The following is a 9711-nucleotide window of genomic DNA, read 5'->3' on the forward strand; positions in this document are numbered from 1 at the left end:
TCAGTAGCTAGATTTGTTGCCTCATGAACAAGATTGATAGGTCTGGTAGAATGATTAGTACCATCTGAATAAAGAGTTTATAGTAGGAGGCTCAGCTCAGCTTCAGAGCTATCAACTCTGTAATATAAATTTCATAGTTTCGTGGTTTCTTCAATAAAAGTTTTGTGATTGTTTATTCTTTGTGAATCTGAATATTTACTCATTTGTTTCTGATGGACATGTTCTTGCATTTGTTTGGGACATCCTCTATTACCTGGTGATATGTAGACAGATCGAAATTGAGTTGTCAAAATTTGGGAAGGGCTTTCAGAATATGTGTGGCCACGGCCAGGGCTTGGAAGTGTGCTTCAGTGAGACGGCCAACGGCCCTTTCAATTGCGTGTGCATTTTATAAGAGTTTGTCTGCAGCGCAGTCCGTGCTTCTAGACCATTAGATCCAAATCCAATGGCACCTGTATCTCCTTCCTTCTCTGGACATTTAACCAGTGATAAGAGCATGGAAGACGAAATGAAATGTACATTAGCATTCCATAAAGTAGATGCACTTAATTAACAGGCGCTGGAACATATTGTAGTCTTGTGAGAAATAAACTGTCATTGAACTAAAGTGCAACAGCAGCATCAAACCTTAATAGTTAGAGAATCATTTGTAGCATCACAAGCTAATCTGACGACTTCCCCTGGCACGACTAATACCAGATTGAAGGCTCAATTTTTCGATCCAACCAGCTTCAGTGCTCAAAACAGTAAAATTATCACTTCACACTTATAGCACAATCCTGTCAAAAAGGAAAATGAATCCTCCGGCATTTAACCTCTGAGTCCCAAGAAAGGTTTGTTCTGATCTATGGCCCACAAAGTAATCAATACATCCAAATTACAACAACAAGCATTACCTTAATTGGAGACTCGATGCCTGAAGATGGTGTAAGAATATGTTCACCAATAACAAAGTTCTGAAGACGACATATGCCTTTGGTTTATTCACAACGTTACAGCAATCACGTGCAAGTATGTGAGCTGAAAACATAGGGTTTCATCAATTTAAAGGTTATATATTTTTGTAAAAGCAAACATGTAGATAGAAAAGGGCATGCCGATCAACGAAATAGCTAATGAGTATGTCGTGCTGCCACATGTCATCTACAGATTAAAGCAACCCATTTACGCACTGGTTGGGATTGTGGTGTGAAACTGCGACGCGGGCTGCGACAGTTATGATATACCGTAGCGACATTAGTAAGACTGTTCTTTACACAATCAGTAACGAAATGGCCAGAGGAAACTCGGTATGTGAAACAGAGTTTTCTGGGATCCAATCCACCAGTATTGCACTATTCTACTTGTAACTCCATGAAGAGCATGAGAGTCAATAACAGAAGACTCCAATTGAAAATTCATCAAACAGGTCCTTAGATGGCAACATACATGGTCAGAACAATTACATGGATCATAAACAGTTGTGATATCTGGAGAAGGCACTGGGTCGATGACAAAACAAAGGTCGACAAGCAACTCACGGACAGCGCCATGAGAATACTGATATGTGGTTTCAAATCCTCTGTGAGAAGCTACACAGTGTGATTCATTGCATCACACCAAATGCTACAGAGGGACATATACTCCCAAGTTCCAAAAATCAGGAGCACCGATGTACTTATGAAGAAAACGATCCCCCACTGCGGATCAATAGCATTCCAGGAATCTTCTTATGTTACTTGGTGATGCCAATACGGAGGCAAATTTTTATATAGCAGTGGAAATCGCTGAAATCGGCGATGTGGGACTGAATATATCTCGGTGTAGTACAGACTGTGCTACAGTCGAGGTCGTTCTTACCCGAGCCCGAGCGACCGGCGGCGCCTGCCCCAGCCCGCTCCGTCGCGCCCGCGCTGTCCACCACAGCGCCTGTTCCTCCTCCTCCACCTCCATCACTCCGGTTGCCGGCGCCGGTGCTCGCCGGCCACCATCGCCCCCCCCTCGACCCTATCTCCAGCTGGTCCCAGTTCACTCCGGCGCACCAGAGGTTGGGGAGTGCAGACAAAGAAGCAAAAACGAGCTTGGAGAGACGGAGGAAGGACGGCGGCGGGGAGGACGACGGGACGGGAGCGCCGACCGCCGATGGGAGCTACAGCGCTCGCAGTCGTGTTGAGCGGGCCGTGGCCCAACAGCCATTGATTTCGTTCGCTCGCCGTCCTCGCTCAACCGCATCGCTAGCATTTCTCCAAAAAAAAAAACCGCAATTGGTCTAAAAAAAAACCCCCGCTGAGAGATGGGGAACCTCGGATCTTCAAGACATCTATGTCCTTCGTCAATGTTAAGTGATCATCATAGTTTTGTAAGAATATTTTTTGGGTTTTTTTATCAGTAATGCACGTTTTGTAAGAATATTTTTTTCTCGTTCTTTTGGCGATGCAGGCTGTGCTTTTCCCCTTTTTGAGAAGCATAACTATATTTTTTTATTTTTAGAAAAGCACAATTGTGTTGTTCCCTTTTAGAGAGGCACAATTTGTGCTTCTCGCGAAAGCACAATTTTAATATAGAGATCACCTGCTAATGCCAATGCCTTGCAACGCACCAGCGCTAAGAGTGTCACTGGATCCAAGTTACATGGAAGCTCCCATCTCAGATATAACACCATGCACATTGGTCTTCATGACACCACACCTGCTTTGAAACTACCCTCGTGTCCCATCTCTACCTGCTTAATGTCCTTTTAGCTCGTCCAAAAATTGGTTACGAAGTAATGCATCGGTAAAGAACTCTGAAGAGCTCCCTCGTAGATGTCCTTGCACCATCCAGATCGCCCCATATAGCATTTATGAACTTTTCTAATCTTAGTGTGCTCCATGATCACATGAATTGGTTGTCTTGTATCAGTTTCTGAGCTCATGCTCATATCTCGAGTGAGCTCTGCATCAACAATAGCCTGGAACGTCCTGCATGCTTCCATGGTGTGTAGCACTGTATCACTCCTAAGGCCTAGCGTGTGGAGGAGAAGGTGGCACTAGAACGAAGTCGACTGTTGCACTCAGTGGTGAAGACAAGTGTTTTTTTACACTTGACAACCTAAGTTTACAAGTTATAGTGTTTTTTTCTTTCTTTTTTATTGGACAATCCTGGTAGGGAGTCGGTGGGATTTCATATTCTATGCATGGGTCGCTGGATAGCGACCACACACATACCCTCCTAGGCATTTGCAGACCGGCCCACTATTCTTTCTCCCATCAGTTTTGGGAAAGTTTGATTCTAGAACCCGACGGGTGAAAAGTTCTTTTTTTGATTTTTCTTTGATGATTTTACAAGTTTTATCCCATTTTTTTACTTTCCTTCCTTTTTATTTTAAAAATCATATTAATTTTTGAAAATCATTCATGAACATTTTTTAATTTGCGATATTTTTTGGATTTAAAATATTTTTCAAAATATTGTTTTAAAATCATGTCTTATTAATTTCCGAATATTTTCCAAATTTGGGAACATTATTTTGAATTCATAAACATTTTTTTATATCCTATTTTTTGTATACATGAACATATTTCAAATTCATGAGCCTTGAAAATTTTATGAACATTTATTGGAAACACATGGATTTTTTTAAAGTTCAGAAAACAACTAATCCTAAATATTTTTAAATCACAAAAACATTCTAAAAATCTATTTTTTGGGATTTAAACATATTTAAAAATCACAAACATTTGAAAAAAAGTCCAATATTGTTTTTCAGAATTCATGATTTTTTTTTGAAACGCACAATTTTGTTTTGCAACGTATTTTAGCAGAAACCTTTGAGAATGTTTCTGGTATGAGGATCAACTATTCAAAGAGTGAGATTATCCCCCTTGGGCTCACTGACAGTGAAGTCGACTCTTACAAGAATATCCTAAAATGTACTATAGGTACATTCCCTATTAAATATCTAGGCGTCCCCCTTCATTATGACAAGCTAAGGAGAGAAGACATCCAGCCCCTCATTGACAAGATCCTCAAAAGGATGGCTGGGTGGAGAGGGAAACTTCTCTCTTATGTTGCTAGGGTAGTTTTGATTAAAGCCTGTCTTGCTAGCATCCCAGTATACCTACTCTCCTTCTTCAAATTCCCCGAGTGGGCTCTTGACCTAATCAACAGCCAACTCGCCCAGTCTTTGGAGTGACTTTGAGGGATATAGGAAGCTTCATCTAGCAAACTGGCATTTAGTTTGCATGAGGAAGGAGTATGGGGGGATGGGTATCCCTAACATCAAGGATGTTAACCTATGCCTATTAGGCATCTGGGTTAAAAGATATATCCAAGATGAAGGCAAGATCTGGAGACAAATAGTAGACTCTAAGTACATTAAGAAAAGCCCCAACATTTTTGCAGCCAATCCACAAAACACCTCCAAATTCTGGCAGGGAGTGATGTGGGCTGCAAAAGCCCTGAAGTTTGGGTATAGATGGAAAATAGGTAATGGTAAGAAAGTTAGATTTTGGGAAGACATATGGTTTGGCACCTCCCCACTGTCAGTGCAGTTCTGGCCCCTGTACACTATTTGTCACTAGCAGGGGGCTACTGTTGCAGACATTTGGGATGGGGTGAATATCAAACTGACTTTTAGAAGAGTTTTCTCAAATACCATGATGGAGAACTGGTACTGCCTAGAGCAGATCATCAAGAGCTATGAGCTGACTGGAGATGAAGATTCCCTAATTTGGCAATATGAGAATAAAGGGATCTACTCTACTAGTTCTCTTTACAATAGTATCAATTTTAGAGGGGTGCAACCTATATATATACCTGCTGTGTGGTCGATAGTGGTTCCTCCTAGAGTACAAGTGTTTTTGTGGCTCCTGTCTCATAACAAGTTGATGACTAAGGATAATTTGTTAAAAAGAGGGATCACTAAACATCTTGAATGCATGTTTTGTACAGAGCACGAATCCATAGATCACCTGTTCTTTGGATGTGTAGTTGTTAAACAGATTTGGGCTGATGTGTCCAAAATCCTTTCCTATGATTTAGGTAATGACTACATATCTATTGCTAGATTTTGGCCAGCCCATAAGAATAAGATGGTCTTGAACTCTGTCTGTGCCTGTGTTATGTGGTGCATCTGGAAGTTCAGAAATTCCATGGTTTTTAATAGTGTAATGTGGACTGACCTTAAACAGGTTTGGTGGCAGATTCACTTGACTCTCAAGAAGTGGATGATCTTGTTCAAAGGAACAGGCCTAGAAGAATTGAAGCTAGTTTCTCAGAAGGTAGCAATGATCCTCACCTCTTCCTTCCTGCTGACCATGGGGTGATCGATGGCAATGATACTGTGGGTATCTTAAACCTAGATTCACTCTCCAAGATGTCATTGGGAACTGAGAGACTGGGTGCAGGTCTACCGCCTCCTGTCCGCTACACACCTCCAAACAGCCCTGGGAGGAACTGTAAGCATGCATCGCTGCTGAGCCCAGCCACTCCACTGGAACTGCCGCTGACTCCAGTCCAAACCTTCAAGAGGATCAAATGGGGGTGTGCACAAGCGAGTCAGAAGAAAGCTGGAGCTGTACTGGTGGGCGAATGAAGAGATGGAACTCTCTGTGGGATCTCTGTCTATTTTGGTGCCAGCACTTTAGTTTTTCAGTTTTAGAACTCTGTGTCTTGTAATAAGTTCTGACTCTTTCAAGTTTAGTGAGCGGCCTGCTCCCTTTTCTGTTGGTAACAGTTAAGGGGATGCAGTTTTTCTGTTTTAACCTTTTTGAACCTTGATAGAAGGCTATTTCTATTCTGTACCTGGTTTCACGTTTTCAATGAAAATGGTGGAGCTGGGAGGGGTGTTTTTCGCCCTCCTGTCAGTCTAAAAAAAGAATACTACCAACAAGCTAGTGGAAGGAAAGAAAGAAGAGATGGGCCCCAGCCCAGCCTAGACTAGAACGGAAGAGGCCGGTCCGGAGACGGGACCCGAGTCCGACCCGAGGCGGCTCCTGGGCTTGGTTACGGTTCGCCTGCACATATACCACGCCAGCCGCCGCCACCTCTTTCCCACCTTCGTTTCAGATCCCGCGAGAGAGAGACAGCGAAATCCCCAATCCACCAAACCCTAACCCACCAGGAGAGATCGGCGAGAGAGATCCAGCGATGGCCGGCGAGAAGGTGCAGTTTGCCATCCCCATGGCCGTCGGCGAGAAGGAGCAGGCCAAGGTGGAGGAGGCGGCGCTCAAGGCCAAGGCAGGGTGCGGCTCCAAGAGGAAGGCGGAGGAGGACCGCGAGGAGGCGCCGGCGGCTGTTGGCGTGAAGGTGCAATGGAACGGCGAGGATGAGTCGGAGGACGAGCTCTACAAGGCGTGCATGGCGGAGGACTCGTTCGACTACGAATCGGACGATAGCCTGGATGTGTGCGCCGCCAAGTGCAAGGCGTCATTTGAGCGCTTCATAGAGGCCCGCGACGCTCGCCGCCCTTGGTTGGTGGGCAAGAGCAAGGTGGCGAATGCTGATGCTGATGAGTCTCTTTTGGTGTGAGAAGCTGATTTCATTGCTCTTGTGATTCTACCAGCATAGAGATGAAGGAGGTTCAGTTCATGCTATCTACCAACCATGTATCTACCTATATTTCTACTAGTTGTTCATGTGGTAATCGTCTGTGTTATTGATCCACCTACCCCTGTCATGTTATTGTTATCAAGTTAGCCGCGGATGAACCAGTGGCCTGCGTGCAACTGATAATCTAGTAACTCTGTGTTATCTACTAGTAATGTTATTGTCATCTCCTGAACCAAGTATGCTATTCGTCTGCGATATGTGATTGTCTCTGATGTAATGTCTGGTTGTCTCTGCCTGCTCGTTGGATTGTTTTAGCAACACAATTCCATTTTTCTCCTTTCATTTCACTTGATGCCACAACTATTCTTCTTCATGTGCTGAGAAAAGTTGGCCATGGCAAATGCCAATTTGTCAGTTTGTTATGACCTTGTTTGCTATGTAAACTTCATCGCAAGAGAATTCATCCAAAACTGCTTTAAGATATAAACACCACATGCCTCTGTTTTTTGGCTTCTACTTTGGTTTGTTAAGTACTCCCTCTGTCCCAATTTTTTTGTCTTAGATTTGTTAGATACGGATGTATCTAATACTGAAACGCTAAGGCAAGAATTTTGGGACGGAGGGAGTACAAAATATCATGTAGTTCCACATCTTCCGTGGGTTGCTAATCACAAAGATGAAATTGGAAACTCCACCTGCATCTTGTAGGTAATTATCTCATATTCTTAGGGTAGGCATGAACTTGTCTCTCCAGCTCATGATAGGAGTAGGACTCGGATGTGAAACACAGATGATGGAAATGAGTTTTTTTTAATCATGTTTTATTATCTTTCACTTTAGTGCATGAAAAAAAGTTGGGATGCTATTGCTAGGGAAGTCGTGGAATAAGTTCGCCTCCTTCACTCTATATATTGGTTTATTCACTACAAACATTGTGTATTTTCCCTCGCCATAACAGGCTCTACAATTCCTTACCGTGGTTAAATTGAGGTACATTTAATGTAAAATTTGCAAGCTCATTTATATCCATGGTGTTCTATCTTTTCTTTTCATTGTCTAGAGCAACAAGCGAATGTTTAGGTTTTGATGCCTCCACTTTTTCTGTTACTCCAATGGAATATTCAATAACCATAGTTATATTCCTCATGTTTATTTGGTTTCAGATCTTTCAAACATGTTATTCTTTATCTGCCGGGGCTTGCATTCTTCACTACCTATGCTATGCAATGTTGACACTTTCCGGGATGACAGCTTATCAAGCACATGGTGTAGAGACTGATGGCTTGTGATCAGATTTCTGCACTATTAATGGTGTTATTTATGCAATACAGGTCAAGCAAGTTCTTTACAAGTTTATTCAGCTTAGTTAGTTTGTTTAGATTTTTTTGTTCAAAAAGTTTGTGTACTTCTATTATAATTGGTTGTGACAGATAATATAACACGTAGGGCTTAATAATATCTTCCCTTTTGTTGGAAAGGTATTCAAGGCGGGTCGCAACTGCATTTTTTAATTCGGGGTCACAATTGCATGTTTTCAAGAGGGGGCGCAACTGCATGTTTTTAAGGTAGGGTCGCAACTGCATATTTTCAAGAGGGGAAAAACTGCATGTTTTCCAAGGCGGGGCCTGAACTACATGTTTTCAAAAAGGGACTGGAACTGCATGTTTTCAAGGTGGGTCGCAATTGCATGTTGTTAAGGCGGGGCCGCAACTGTATGTTACTAAGGCGGCTCACAACTGCATATTTTTAAGGCAGGGTTGCAATTGCATGTATTTAAGGAGGGGTCGCAACTGCATGTTTTAAACAAGGCGGGGCCTGAACTACATGTTTTCAAAGAGGGACTAGAACTGCATGTTTTCAAGGTGGGTCGCAATTGCATGTTGTTAAGGTTGGTCATAGTGGGAGTAACATAGCAAGTAACATAACACATCCCAAAAAAAGTTTGCTTACATGGCATGTATTTAATGAGGAGAGAGATGGTTGGAGTAACATAATATGTTACTGTAACATAACACATCCCAAGGCAAAATGAGTCTACATCTTAATAAATGATGGCTTGTATGTTACTACATGCATGTTACTCCCCACTATGAAGGTGATAACATAGACTAGTAACATATGCATGTTACTAGTCTAAGTTACTTCCCACTATGACCAGCCTAAGGCGGGGCCGCAACTGCATGTTTTTAAGGCAGGGTTGCAATTGCATGTATTTAAGGAGGGGTCGCAACTGCATATTTTCAAGAGGGGGCGTAACTGCATGTTTTCAAGGTGGTCGCACTTGCATGTTTTTAAGGCATGGTCATAATTGCATGTTTCCAAGAGCGGCTGCAACTGCATGTTTTGAAGGCACGGTCGCAACTGCATGTTTTTAGGGCACGGTCGCAACTGTATGTTTTCAAGAGGGTCCAAAACTGCACGTTTTCAAGAGGGTCCAAAACTTGGGGCGCAAGTGCATGTTTTAAGGAGGGGCCGAAACTGCATGTTTTCAAGGTGGGTCGCAACTGAATGTTTTTAAGAGGGGCCGCAACTCCATGTTTTCAAGGCGGGTGGCAAATGTATGTTTCTAAGAGGGGTCGCAATTGCATGTTTTTAAGAGGGGCTGCAACTACATGTTTTCAAGAGGAGTTGCAACTGCATGTTTTCAAGGCAAGTTGAAACTACATGTTTTTGGGCGGGTCGCAACTGTATGTCTTCAGGAGGGGGTCGCAACTACATGTTTTTAAGTTGGAGTTGCAACTGCATGTGTTTCAAGGTGGGTCGCAACTGCATGTTTTCAAGAGGGCTGCAACTGCATGTTTTCAAGGTAGGTTGAAACTGCATGTTTTTAGGCGGGTCACAACTGCATGCCTACAAGAGGAGGTCTCAAATAAATGTTTTTAAGTCGGAGTCGCAACTGCATGTTTTCAAGAGGGGGCACAACCGCATGTTTTCAAGGTGGGTCACAACTGCATGGTTTTCAAGAGGGGTTGAAATGTTAAGTTTTAAATGGGGTCACAACTGCATGTTTTCAAGGCATGTCTCAACTGCATGTGTTTCAAGGGTGTCGCGACTGCATGCTTTCATGGGAGGGTTGCGACTACATGCTTCTCTACGGGTCGCCACTGGATGCTTTCATATGAGGGTTGCGACTACATGTTTCTCTAGGGGATTGCCACTGCATGAGGATCGCAGCTGCAAGTTTTAAAATCGGTCGTGACT

At 43.0% G+C, this 9711-nt stretch overlaps 1 long non-coding RNA gene across 2 annotated transcripts; it reads right to left on the reverse strand.

Annotated features, from left to right (window-relative positions):
• Window positions 1-13: 13 nt before the first annotated feature.
• LOC123134781 (uncharacterized) lies at window positions 14-2177 on the reverse strand. 2 transcript variants are annotated; one of them, XR_006465733.1, is made up of 4 exons: window positions 1840-2177; window positions 897-1020; window positions 628-779; window positions 14-470 (listed from the first exon to the last, which is right to left on the reverse strand). It is a non-coding gene; the product is annotated as an uncharacterized lncRNA (long non-coding RNA). The 2 variants fall into 2 exon arrangements; XR_006465732.1 differs by having other exon boundaries at window positions 14-779.
• Window positions 2178-9711: the final 7534 nt, after the last annotated feature.

This window comes from Triticum aestivum, chromosome 6B (assembly GCF_018294505.1).
Source record: "Triticum aestivum cultivar Chinese Spring chromosome 6B, IWGSC CS RefSeq v2.1, whole genome shotgun sequence".
Classification (NCBI taxonomy): domain Eukaryota; kingdom Viridiplantae; phylum Streptophyta; class Magnoliopsida; order Poales; family Poaceae; genus Triticum; species Triticum aestivum.